This window comes from Falco cherrug, chromosome 9 (assembly GCF_023634085.1).
Source record: "Falco cherrug isolate bFalChe1 chromosome 9, bFalChe1.pri, whole genome shotgun sequence".
NCBI lineage: Eukaryota > Metazoa > Chordata > Aves > Falconiformes > Falconidae > Falco > Falco cherrug.
The window spans coordinates 13,130,353-13,144,502 of record NC_073705.1 but is presented as its reverse complement, the minus strand read 5'-3'; the positions used below and the strand labels follow the sequence as shown (position 1 = coordinate 13,144,502).

Sequence of the window (14,150 nt, the reverse complement as noted above, 5' to 3'; positions counted from 1 at the left end):
CATTCCCAACTTGTGAAAACCAATCCTTGTCACCTGGCCTTGAATCTTACTGCCAGCAAGTAGGTTAGCCACAACACACTGCAGATCAGGGGGGCTCTACGTTGTTCCTGGCAGTGACCCCCAAAGGGTCTAGGCTTTGCAAGCTCCTGAAGAGGTGCCCAATCCTCAGCAACCTGGAGCTCTCAGCCCTGAAGCTCAAGATCTCAGCCAGTGTGGACCAGGCTCTGCAGGAAAACTGGGAGCAGGGTGAGGAAGGTAGATAGGGAAGGAAAAGGTTTATCCCGTGGAACGGGGCCGGTCATGGCAGCCTACTGGACCCATCTACACTGGCACATCTATCAAGGCACTGTGTGGAGATGCTGGAGGGGCAGGACAGCTTCAGGCATCTGCACAGCATCCCTGTGGGACAGGCAACCCCTGCGCCTTCGCACAGCTCCTGGGCCAGGGAGGGGCAGTGCCGATGTCCAGCATCCGCAGCTGACTTGGGAAAGGCAAGCCCCTGTTTCCCAACCCTAGGCTCCACCGCTTTTTCTTCCCAGGCACATGCTGAGGAAGTCCAGATCACCCCAGAACAGACGTCCAGCACAGGAACAAGCAGCAAAGCATCTGACAACAGTGCCTTTGCAGAGAGCATGGTCCCAAGGGAGGACAGGATTTAAGAAACTGGGATCCCACCAGACCTAAGTCTCCTATACTTCCAAAAACCCTCTCCACAGCTCACCTGTAAGCTCCTTAGACATGGACAACCCCCTGCCACAGCATGGCTCGGCTCCTCTATGCTCTCCCAAAAATATCCCTAATAAGAATAAATTCTGTGAAGGTACAAGTACTTCTCTGAGGCTGGTGTGCTCCAGACACCACGAGATGGTTGCTCTCACTCTCACCCTGTATTTCCTAAGGACAAGGAACATTACTTTCCTGTCTAATCCCAGCAGTACCTGCTAGATTTATCCACCAAGAGTGCTTCCAGTCTTTGCAGCACACTTCAGTCCTCCCCGAGCAGAAGAACTACATGAAGAAGCATCTTTCCTTCTTTTTTTTTTGCAGTTTGGAAGCGAAGCAAACAGAAAAATCACATGAAAAGTAGAATTGGCTTCAATAGCTGTACCTTTCCCACCAAAACTTCCGCAAAATAAACTTTAAGGAATCAGTTCAGCCCTAAATACTTAATATTAATTCACTATAAAAATCTATAAAACATAAGAGCAAATCACAGATCTACAAAGTCAGTGGAGCTGTTCCCTCCCTGCTGCAGCCAAGGGGCCAGGATGCTGCCTTAAGGTGCAGGACGGTTGGGGTCAGACACCTCTTCTCCCTAAAATATTTGATTCCTACATTTCAAGAGCCTGTCCTACCCTTCTGTCATCACCACCTTAAGGCACGGCGAGCCCGATGGCACACAGCTGCATGGGTGCAATGCGGTCAGTGCCTACAAGAGCTGGGCTGTCACTGGAGGGGAGATCGGCCAGCGCCGGGCAGCTCTGTGGGTGCTAATCCCTCCTGGAGAAAGAGCAACGGACAGTTACTTTTTCACAGAAATCCACGGAGGAAGGGGACAGGGAAGGAGGGATGGCTGCCAGACCTGGGCAACACAGTGCTCAGCAGCAAACTGTCATTCAAGCTAAAGAGAAACACCCTGGTGGGGGCATGGGGGTCCTTGAGGAGCTACAGCTGAAGCTTTGCTCTGCTCGACTGCAGAAAGAGCTACAAAAGCGACAAAGCCAGGGCATTGCTTTAAACGCCACAGCAACCATCACCCTGAGACGTCATTAATCTCCTGATTACAGCACCGTGCTTTGAGCAAGCAGTTCTTGCGCTGTCTTTGATATGGCAACTGTTGATGTTACAGGCTTCAAAAAAGACATCTACTCTCCTACACGCTTAATCCACTTTTAGGCTTGAGATAAGAAGAAAAACCAACTCATTTTTCCAAGCAGAGCAACATGCATGCCTTTATGCTACGGAAAACCTTGATGCCCATCCCCTTCTTCTTGGCAGCCAACTCTCCTATACAGGCAGGCATGTAAAGCAGCAGGAATGGACCAAGACCTCACCACGCACAACCCCACCAGAGGGGCTCAGGGTGCTTATGAGCCAAAGCTTGAGCTGCATTGACCCCTGCTCTCTACAGCAATGTTTGTATGCTGGTATTAAAAAAGAGAAGGAGGAAAAAAAAAAAAAGATGGAGCAATTAATGGGAGTGGGCTGGTTCCTGGCTGGCTCAGGATGTCTCCAAGCAGGGAGGAAGGGACAAGGACAGTCCCATGCTGATCCTGCACATCAGCCAGGCTCCTGCTGTTTTATCAGGCCATTTATCTCGGTTACTTCCAGCGCTATTCTGTTTCCAATCAGCATCTCCTACCCGCTTGGCCTGGGCCCTGTGGGAATTCCAGCGAAGGCCTGAAAGGAATATAAAAATGAAACAAAAACACATTTGGGGAGATTAAAGCAGGGAAAAGGCAACTGTGTGCTGTGAAAAAGAGCAGGGTTCATTTCTCACATCTCGCTGGGTGGAGAGTGCCTGAGGCAGTGCTTTGGGGGGGGGGGCTCAGCCCCAGGATGGGGCACCCCACGGGCAGCACCAGCCAGCACCCCGACACTGCCGCCAGGTTCCAGTGGAGGAGCGATTCCACCGCTGAGGGAGCCGCGCACGTGCTGCACGTGTACTCCACCAGCACAGAGCACGCCTACAAGCCAGAGCACGTCTGTCACCGCACCGTGAGTCACAGTCACACGCGGGAGGGAGCCCAGGGCCAGGGGCCTCTCTGTCATTTCAGATTCACAAGTCCGGAGCAAATCTTAATGCAGATTATGAGAGGTGGCTTGAAAACTAGCTCTGCCATCCTCGCATTGCTTTAAAGACCCAAGCGTGCAGCGGGGACCTCCACACTTCCCAGCTCCTTCAGAAAAGGAGGCTGAGAAGGGCTCCCTTGGGACAGCATTACTCCACGCTCTACCGAGCTGCAGCAGAGACGTGTTCACAACATGCTTCTGCAAACTGTTTCTGAAGGGGGAAAATAAACATAGCAAATAAAAAAAAAAAACCCCACCAGTGCACAAGTTGCTTTAATTAGGATCAGGAAGGCATTTCAGGATGAACAAACACCCCAACCACCCCCACATTGTGCTTTAGCTTCTACTTCAGAGCAGCCTTGGACTGCACAAACGGACACCTTTCTGGTGACACTGAGCCAGGAGAAGTGCTGTGGAGGACATTTAATGTTCTCCAACATGGAGAGTATCCTGGGCACTGAAAATCCAAGACCATTTCAAGGTAAAAACCACAGGACCCATAATAGAGTGGACACAGGGGCCTTGGACCCGCTGCTCTGCAGATCTGCTTTTGGTGGAGCACGCTACTTGCTGACGCAGACGAAGACTTAATGCTCCAGATGCTGGACTCATTAACAGATCTGAATCCCTCTGTAATTAAGCTTCCTGAGCCTCACAGTTATAGAGAAAAGCTTGGAAAATCTGACTGCTAACGGTTCAAACATGAAAACTTGAACGCGAAGGTTCAGAGGTGAATTTTATTTATTCTTTTAAAACTTCGTATTATTTTTATTTTTAAAGCCAGAAGTCCCTCAATCCAGCCAGAAAACCACCCAGCCCATCCACACCACCAAGAGGAAGCCGTTGTCCAGCCACCACATCCCAGCCCTGATGAAAGCTTCCATCTCCCCACGGCAGCACCCGTGCCCAGCCCCAGCCTCCCCCCCGACAGCACCAACCGCGCTCACAGCTTGGCCCCACAGATGCAAGACATGGGAACTCACGTTGCAGTGAGCCATCCTAGAGAGAAATGCATCGCCTGCCCCTGCCGACACCACCAGAGAGTGGTTCTGGGGGAGGACCAGCCCCAGTGGGACCCCCCACAACCTGATGATGACGACCCCACCTCTCCCTGCCCAAAGCACCGCCACTGCCTCACGGCGCTGCACAGTGCAGGGGTGCCCTGGCCTCCTGCCCATGGGGAGCACTTCAGGGACCTCCTGGCTCTGTGGACGGATGAACCAGCCCCAGCACCCAGATCCACCCATGGAAAAGGGGGAGTCTCTTTTCCCCTTCCCTTTGCATCGGCAGGAGAGGACCCCACCATGGTCAGGGGACAAGACACCTGGGTATCTTTGTGTCAGTCTGAAGCTCCAGACCACACCACACCATGGCTGCTGGAGGCACCGGGAAGAGATTAACGAGAACTAGCTGGTTTCCTCTTCAAAATGGCCCCTAAAAAGAGCTCCCGTTGAGCTCCCTGGCTGGGAGCCAGGAGCACACAGGAACCAAGAGGAGATCTGGCTCACTCTTCACAGGCTGGAGTCATTCTAGATCACTCCTTGCTCTGTGATGGTCAAACCCTCAATAACTTGCAATGCAGCCACCAAACCCTTTCACTGGAGGAAACGTTTTCTGAGCAACACGAAAGGAGAAGGGATGCATGGGCCACCCCTCTTCTTAGGGATCACTTTGAGGTGCAGGGCCTCCCCAACAGCAGCCACCAAGCCAGGAGCAGCACCACTCCGGGGCTGCAAAGCAAACATGTCCCAAAAGGATGAGCAGGGCAAGGGAGCCTGGAGACAAGCCACAGGCTGTGTAACATCACGGCAGCTCCACCAGCCCCACCAAGCAGCCGGGCAGCACATGCCTGCCAGATGCTTCACATTTTGGGAGGAGGGGGAGGAGAGGTTCGGAGGTCAAGGTCATGAGCGATGCCTGACTCCGTTCTTTGTGAAGGGGCCGTGCAAGGGGGAGAGGGAGCTGGGAGGAAATACCAGCCTATGTGTGTAAAAACCATCCAGAGTGGGATTGATGGCCACATTTACACACGTTTGGCTCAGGAGAGGGAGGAAGCTGCAAGGCATAGGGGTCCCTTGGCTGAAATGAAAGACTGGGGAGAAGGCAGAGCAGCACAACATGCTGGGACACCCGGGATGCTCCTTCCTGCGTTGCTTTAATGCCTCCGGGAGAGCTGCAACCTCCTAGTTTAGGATCAGTCTCCAGCTATCGATGTTTCCCTTCTCCTCCTTCCCTTCTTTGTGGGAAAATTCCCACACACTGACAAGGCTTGGAGCTACCTCCATACCCTGGGACCTCCTGGAGCATGTCAGCTTCGTCTCCCCTTCCCCTTGCTCATTCAAGTATCAGTTGGCTCCTTGTACTTGAAAGAAGAAAGCTGCAGTCTCTGACGTAACCCCAGACGCTTCTTTCCAAGGCTCACGACCAAGTTAAACTAAACCAGACTACACAGACCAGAAATAAGAGCCCAGACACAAAGGAACACTTTTGGAAATGCCACTCATGCCTCCACAGGCAAATGATCACCCAGCAGTTGTCATCTCCAGGTGGCCCTTTCAGTGGCTGGGTCTAGATGGACCTGCTTCGAGAAGGGGCTGCACTCCGTGATCTCCAGAAGTCTCTTCCAACGTGAATTACGCTATGACAATCTCCTACTCCTGGATGTGGGTGATACACCTCCTGCCACTGCATGTGATATTAAACTGACTTGCAATATCTCAACAGCCATAAAACTTGATTTCTCACCAGCCCAGCTCCAGAGAGCAGCAAGCAACTACCCAGGTGACACAAGTAGCGCTTCTGGAGTACAGTCACACCCAGAACCATGACTGCCTGGTATATTTGAGATAGAAAAATATAAAATCTAAATAGTTAAATCACAAGACACGACTTCTAAGTACTGCCTTCTAAAGCATGTATGCCAGGGATGAACAGTGAGGCACCGCATTTTTGCTGTTTTAATTTAATCTTGGGTTACTTTTGCTCAGCATCCATCAAACAGTACGAAACTGGTCACTGAGCATGGGATCTGCTCCTATTTATGCATTTTCAAGACAGAAAAAAACCCCAACCACCCAAACCACTGTGATCTGGTGTCCTACAAAGAACATGCCAAAGCAGATCTCCAGCTTAACTCCTACTTTAACACCAACAGCTGTGGCTGAATTTGGAAAAACATCTTTTCCTTTAGGAAAAACATCTCATCTGGATTTAAAGTCCTACCAGCAACTGAAACCTGACCACAACCCAACTTTGAGGTAGGCCAGCAGCAACTCGAATAATGTATACAATCAACATATGGGTTATTACAGCTAACGTGGGAGGTTAAAATTAAAACCATCAGAGCTGTGGAAGAAAATTAACAGCACTTTTACTGCAGAAGGTATAGGATTCCCCAAAGTCTACTCATTTGGAGAGGAAAATCATGAGAGAGGCATTATAAAATGAACCCATTAATAAGGATTCAGAAAATTGCCTACCCTGAGCAGGCGCCTGATCTCCTTAGAAAGACCCACCAAAGGAAGGTTTTGCTCAAAGCAAGTTTAGCAGCTTAAAGGTTTATCCTGCAAAGGAGGGAAACATCGGGGACCTCCGCCGTTAAAGCACGGCTTTGCAAGACCTGCCTAGCCTGAGCAGGGTGATTTTCGCTTCCATGAGCCACAGACACACAGGGAGCTGGGCACCGCTGTGGCTCATCCTCAGCAAGCTGGGATCAGCAGCTCTTCCTGGGGGCTGGGAGCAAGTCAGGGGTGAGCAGCCAGCCCAGGAACCCCCACCTTTCGTCCACGTTCAAGTCAGCCAAGGGAGCAGGGGCAAGCACTGACCTGCCTGACAACTGCAGCATCCAGTTTATAGCCATCAAAGTGGACTTCAGCCCTGAGGGATTTAACGCCAAAAGCCGTTTCAGACTGTATGGCAACTAGAAAACACCTGGCGGTGACGTACAGCTGGGAGTGTGTGTGTGTGTGTTAAACACATGCTCACCCTCATGCATTTCCCACTGGCAAGGGAGAAGGAGCACTTTCCTCCTCTGTACCAGCCGAAGCAGCAGGTCTGGGGCAGCTGCGAGCTGCTTTGCTTTTGTCTCTGCAACAGAGCACATCAGTGGGAAGGCTGGGGATAATTTCCAGCTGCCTATGGAGCATGGGAGGGCTCAGCACAGGATCTACAATCTCCCCAAGGCTGATGTCTTGCTCAAACACTCCTGTGTGAGGAGCTCAGGCCCTTCCCTCCTCCCAGATGAGTACAAAACCTTGCAGTTATTGACATGAAACAGGAACAAATAGTGCAATTTTTCATTTAAGTTGTGGTAGGGAGCTCAGGGCTCGGTTGTCTGGCTTTGCTCTGAGGCCACAAGGCAGAAACACAATCTTCATGGAATCAAACCAGACCTCTGCATGTGCTGCCAGGAATGAAGGTTCCTACACCAACCACCCTGTCCTGGAAGAAAGCGAGACCCCACAACCAGCTGATAGTGGCCACTGAGTTCCTGCAAAATCTCTGGCACTCACACCACAAAGCATCTCTGTGCCACGGTGCTGGCTGCGTTCAACCCTCTGTTACAGAATCCATGGGGAAAACACCAGACAGGCACCAAGGAGCTGGCTAGACCCAGGCACAGGCAGGAGTTTCCAAGGGATGTGGGACAGTGAGGCCATCCTACCAAAAAGCTGTTCTTTAAGTCACTCAAACTTTACATACAGAGTGTGCATCCACTGTTTTTCTCTCTTTCTCCCTCTTTCTTTGCAGTTCAGTTAAATCTCTGCATCCGTGTCCCCTAGTCACTGGCCAGGACAAGGAGGACCATGTGGCATGATGGAGACTAGGTCTGTCTCCTCTCACTTCTCTCACCCAAATCTTTTAGTTTGTCACCTTCAAAATTAAAACAGCTGAAATGCTCCAGTAAGGGGAAAAGGAAAAAAAAAGAAGAAGAAAAAAAATCACAGGGATTGTTAAAAATCTGCTCACACAAAGCTCGCTGCCGGAAAGTGAGATCTAACTTCAAAACCCCTCTGCATCGCTAATGACCTTTTAATAGCTCTCATTACAGAACATCTCACTCAGGCCTGGTACATTCCCACCTGCCAAAACAAAGACCAGCATTTCCACGGGCAAAACCCAGCTGTTTAATTGATCCATTTGAGGGCTTTAAGAAAATATTAATAAGGCAACTCTTTCAAACCAAAGGTTTCACTTCTGTGCAGCAGATGCCTTCATTGGATGGCAACTCATTTAACCTGCCTCTTCAGTAAAGCATTTCCCACTCCCAGTGGAAGCTACCAGGAAAATGTGGCTTAGAAACAAAGGCTCAGCAGCCGCAAAGCAGAAAAAGTAATAACAAAATTTACCTTTTTCACTCTGAACAGCCATACTTAACCTGTAGCATGTACTCATACTCAATCTTAAGTATACACACACTTAATTGTTAGTACAGAGGCATAGAAATGCCCCATAACACACCAGGTCTGGGTCCCACATACAGAATACCCCAATAAATTCTCCTCACCCCCCACCCTCACCCTACGACTCCAAGGTCTTCATGCCTGGGGTTACTTTGAATACCTCTTCCAATTTACAGTTTTCAGGGGTGAGTTGTGTCACCCTCAGCTCTTGCACTGCAACATGGCATTTCTCCCCAGCTGGTGGGATTTGCTCCAAGCAAGCCCATCAACTCCCGTGTTTCTCCATTCTAAACCAGAGCGCTCTGCTGAAACTGCAATGGCATAAATGTTGGCACTGACAGGAGTAGCGAGAGAGGGAATGCATAAGGATGAGACACAGCAAGCTGGCAAAAAAACAGCACTGCTTCAAAACATCATGTCTAGCAGGTTTAAAAAAACAAGAGAGAAAGAGAGGAGCTAATGGAACATTGCTGCCTGGCTGCATTTCGTCTTGCAAAGAGATGTCAGCTCAGAGCCTTCACAGAAAGAGGTCCGGACACCAGGCATTTAGCAACCACCCCAGAATGAGGGAGGGATACTAGACCAGCTTCTCCCATCAAAACCATCCAGGTGAGCTGGTGTGGAAGACCCCCTGCCCTTCTCTGCACTAAACCATCCTCCCACCATGACCTCCTGGTTTTCATTGCCAGCTCTAAACGGTTGCTGCTGCGGTAAGGATCAGCTGCATCCTCCTGCAGAGCTGCAGTATAGCAGCAGGAGAGATTATCCCTACATCTGTCACGGGTGAGTTCGGGACTGAAGTGCTTTAAGATGTCTCTGCAATGTATTACCTACATGCTTCTCCTATTTCTCCAAGTCCCGATGGAAATATTTTATGTCTTATCTCAATGTATCAACTTACACCCATCTTCTGCAACTGGGGAAGCATACCCCTGCATAATGCTAGTCGTGAGGGTAGTCAGCTTTCAACAAATAAAAGTTGATTATCTTTCTTTAAGATAATAGAAACTACTATTTGAATGATTTTAGAAGACAAAAAAATAAAAATAAAAATTGATTTTCATTTGCACTCTGGTGAAAATAACAAAAATCAACTGTTTTCCCTGGGGTAAATCTGTTTGACCTGTGCCCAACCCCTATAATTTCCCCACAGCAAGTGCAGAAGGGGACGGACTGCACACCTGCCATATGGAGTCACCACACACAAGCAGGAACACCACGTGTTGCAGCAGCAGGTCCCATCCGCAGGGCTGAGCCCCTACCACTAAGCAGAGTTCTCAAGTGACAATAAATGCAGATTATGGGACTCCTTAGAGCAGGACAGAAGGCTATATGCCCATGGAAAGATTCCCGCCACCCTGGGAATGAGCTTACACCCCATGGTGTTGTGCTTCAGCCTCAGCCCACGACTCTGCTCTCGGCAGCAGCATCTCCTGCCCAGATTTTTTCAGTGGCAGGAAGGTTACTGGGACACTGAATGGCAAATGCCCAGCCTCTGGGAAAAGCACCACACGAACTGCCCAAAGCAGGGCCAGAAGCCGTGAGGGTGACACGAGCTACAGGAGGTTTGGCCCTTTCTTTCCACCAGACGCATTGCCCCAACTCATCCCCAGCACCAAATCTGCGCATTAGCTCTTTGTTACCCTGCGAGACTGTCCGGGGAAATATGTGAAGCACCTTATGCAAGTGGCTGCAGCAATATTTCAGAGTTCACCCTTTGGGGCAGCAGGGGCGAGCGAAGCTCAGCCCTCCCCAGCCTGGTGAGCCCCCGGCGCTCAGCAACTCCAGCAGACATGAGAAATCCCAGCCTAGGGAGACGCCAGTATTTCCACCGCTGCCTCCACGCGTGGTTATGATCAGGCACTGAAATACCCCTGCTCCATCTGTCTGGTTTCAGAGCAGAGAAAAAATGCGTGGAGCTAGGAAGGAGAAGGGGAAGGAATGTCTTAAAGTCACCAGGCAGTTCACTGAGGCGTTTTCGATAAAAAAGGAATTCTGACATTCTTCCCAAGTGAAACAATTTGAACGAGATATTTGGAAATGGACTATCTTATTTCAGTTGGAGGGAGCTTAGTATTGACCTGCATCGCCTTGCAGAGCTGTGTTAGTTCCCAGGATGAACGGACCCACTCTCTTGGACTGGGATGGGGAAGGAGAAGCAGGGTGGGATGACAGATCCCGAGGAAAGGAGACTTCCTATCACCTGAGGTGTGCAGCCACTGCTCCAAGCTGGAAGGGGTAACTGGTTTTACTGGGGTTAAACTGCTCCGCAGTGAAATATCCTATTTTCGTTTTCTCAATGGAAAAGCTACAAATTATTCTAAGGGAAAATTTTATGTAGGAAAATCTCAGCATCTCAAGTGCCGAAAGTGCATTTTCGTGTTGCAAACACACTGGAAAGACATGGGGAAAAATGTTTCCAGCCAGCTCTGATGTTTGGGGCCAGATTCCCTTCCCAACACATCTCCATTTTCTGCCAGTTTTTTTACTAATCACTCCCATCTTTCAAATAATGAACTAATTTATGAAGAACTTGACTGTGTAAAAAAAAAAAAAAAAAAAAAAGCAAGCAGTAACAATGCCCTTGTGGGCCAAGCTGCCATGGGAGATGCTATGCATGCTCAGATCAGCACAGGCATTTTTCAGACAGAGTCTAGTACAAGCATCTTTCCAATTTTAGGTACACCCCGATCCCAAAGGGCATCACACCTCTAGAAAACCCCAGCTGCCTCCCTTTGCCTTGGGAGCCACAAAGCTGCATGGTCTGCACTAACACCTTCCCTTTTTTAAAAAACAAAAGGAAAAGGACAGTAAGCCTAAAAAGAAAGCCATGTGTCTAGAAAGGGTCAATTACTTCTTGCTCCTCATTGCAGACACTGAGAGGGACCTGGAGGAGAAGCACCTGAGGATGAACCTGCTCCGGGCAGGACGATGCAGTGTTAACAGAGGGGTATTTGTGCTAACGCCAGTGTGAAGCTTCTGAGAAAGTCTTGTGCAAACTGACTGCTTGGCGAAGCCCTTAATGCGCTCGGTTATTCAATAATGCACAGCAGCTCCAGTGAGCTTGTGCTCATCACCCAGTGAAGGCTGGAGCCTTCCCTGAGCCCCAGTTCTGGAAGCCATGGGAATTGGGCAGAAACTCCCCTTCTGCTCTAAAAAGCGGATTGATGAACCTTCTTCCTGCAGAAATAAGCACAGAAGCGTGTATCTATGTCTTGATATTCAGGAAAGAATTATTGGGTCCCTTGACAAACTCTTAAAATGTTTTGGACTGGCAACACTGGCAGAAAGACTTGACAACTTGCAGCATTGAAAAGGACGCCAGGGTGAAGAGCAGTTTTGGCGCAGCCATCGCCGCTCACTTGCTGCCCGTGGCGACTGGGAACCAAGCACAACTGCTCCCCCACTGCACTGCACAGCTTGGCTGAACGGCCTCAGAAGCCCTCCCCAAACCCCAAGCAGACCAGCCCGGGCTGAAACCTCATTAATTAACCACCCCTTTACACTCTTCTCCGGGGAGTGAACCCCCATGGAAAGGCAGAAGGGGGGGCTCCACAAGCAGCTCCGCATTTACCTTCCCCAACAAAAACTCCTGCAGCAAGAATTCCCCACTGCAGCTCCCATGAGCTTTAGAGGAGGAACCAAGGCAAATTTTAGGGCTTGCAACAGGGTGATGGCCTTGGCAGGCTGTTGTGGAGCACATCATCCAGCCCTGGCCACCAAGCAGCTGATGGGAGGGGAGGCAGAAAATAGAGAGGGCTTTGAAGATGATCAAGGGGCTGGAGAACCTGCCTGTGAGGAGAGACTGAAACAGTTGGGTCTGTCCTTCCTGGAGAAGGAAGCTGGCCACAGTGCACCTGCATCCTCCTGCATGCCGGGGGGACACCTGCAGAAGGCATCAGGGCTGCTGGAAGTGAGCAGGGAAGGGGAAGTGCCAGAGGCAGCTTTGCTCATGGAGAGCCATCGTGTCACCTTGGGTCTCCTTGCCCCTTCCCAAATGCTGTCCCCCAGCAGGCACCTTGGGCAGGGAGGAGCAGGAAAAGATACCAGGGAAAACAAATCCATCTCATCACAGCAAATACTGCTGCTCCGTCCTGCAGAGACGCTGCAAGCTGTCTGTGAAACCACTGTGGCAAAGAAACAAGGAGACTCATGGTCACAGGGCAAGGGGCTGCTGCAGCCCCCATCCCGCTGTCTGCATCCCATCAACCCAGCCAGCACCAACAGCTGCGCGCCCGGGCACCCTTGTCCCCAGCAGCACCAGGATCAGCCTGATGTGACCTGAGGTGGCCTTTAACCCTGCAGGAATTACACTGCCAGGAAGGATGGGAGAGCTAGGCAAAGTTCCATGTGGGTAATTAGTGCTGCACTAATTGCCATCATTGTGGGACAGAGACGCACTGTCAAGCTTGACGTGCCCTAAACAGAAGCTGATTTTTGTCACTGTGTTGCTCCCTTGAGTTCTGGGAGTGGGAAAGGCAGGGGAAGAGGTTGCTTAAGTCTTAGAGAGGTTTTTTTCTTAATTGATGACCACAAGGGAGCAAAGCTTTTCAGCTGACTGCTCTGTCACAGGGGCTGCAGGTTGAATTAAGCCTTTGCACAATGAAGGAACAACAGGGACAAGGAGTCCCTTTGCCACAGCTGGTGATCAGGAAGCACTTCCCCCTGCCAATGCCTCCGTCTGCCCCCAGTGAAGCAGAGCCCATGGCAGCACCAGATCTCACTGTGCTGCTACACCCCATGATGCAGCCCGCAGAGCCAAGGATGGTCAGCCTCTCGCTGAGCTCTCCCACGCTTGCTGTGCGCTGTGAAGGAAGGGGACAGACCCAACCTGGCTCATTTAAAAATAGGGAGCAAAGGACATGAAAAAAAATAGCCCACAAACCATGCTATGGGATAGTAGGTAGGGGCGAACAGCCACCTGTTCTCTTTCTAGCTGAAGGAAAGGAGGTTTCTGTGCTCGCACCTGTCCCCTGAAACGCTGCTGCGGTTGGCAGGCAGGAGCATAGAGAGACCCTTTCCCTGCCTGCCTGGGCAAGAGCTGCCCCACCAGCACAGACCCTCCCAGCCGCCAGGGCATCCCTGCAGAGGAGGGCTCCTTCCTCACACCCTGTGGAGCCAAGCCCCAAGCCTGCACCCAGCTATGACCCTGAGGACCGAGCCCCCAGCACCCAAGAGTCCCCACCAGCTATGTGATATCCACCTCTCCAAAGGGGCTCCTGAGCCTTCCTTCCCAAAGAAGCCTCAAAAAACCCAAACCCCCAGAGGAACGAATGACCCCCCACACCACAGTGATCAGTGGATCAGCTCTTCTCCTTGGAGGCTCAGCCCTAACCGTTCGCAGCTACTGTGGTTGTGGTAGTGGTAGCACAGCCAGCATCCCTTGCCCACACAGGCTTAACACCAGCCCATGGCCCCACAATGACTACAGGGTTTGTGAAAGAGAAGATTAATGTTGTGGATATATATAGCACATACTGAACATAGACAAAGAGCTCTGGCTTCCTCGCCCAGCGGTGGAAATTTACGTCAGCCCCCACGGCACAGCCAGGACCTCAACCAGGAGCAGATGGCAGTTCCCCCTGCGAGAAATCAGGAGCCTTTTGGGAGCCTGCCGGAGGCAAGTGGTGGGGAGAGCCACCCCGAGCTGCTTCTCACACCAGACCCTGCATCCACCCCCCAGGACCCCTCCACCTTGCTGGAAGCAAACTTAAAACCAGTCTGGCTTAGTCTTGGCTTGAGCGCCAGGAGCTGGAGCTGCTTGCCGGCACCAGGCTTTGCCCGGGAGAGCAGCGAGGCTCCTGTCAGTATTTCAACAAGAGCAGGCCCCAGTTTAGGCGTAACAGTGCACAGCCCAGTTCAAACTGTTTATTTTTCCACAGGTGTGATGCTTCTATCATCCAGCTCAACTTCCTGGTAAGTTTATGTAATTGTAAACCTGCAGCATACAGGCTA

The 14,150-nt window shown here is 50.9% G+C and overlaps 1 protein-coding gene across 1 annotated transcript in view; it reads right to left on the bottom strand.

The window, feature by feature from the left end:
- LOC106631359 (collagen alpha-1(I) chain-like) overlaps positions 1 to 14,150 on the bottom strand; it is a 90,651-nt gene that overhangs the window by 70,970 nt on the left and 5,531 nt on the right. The gene's annotated exons all lie outside the window — the stretch shown is intronic.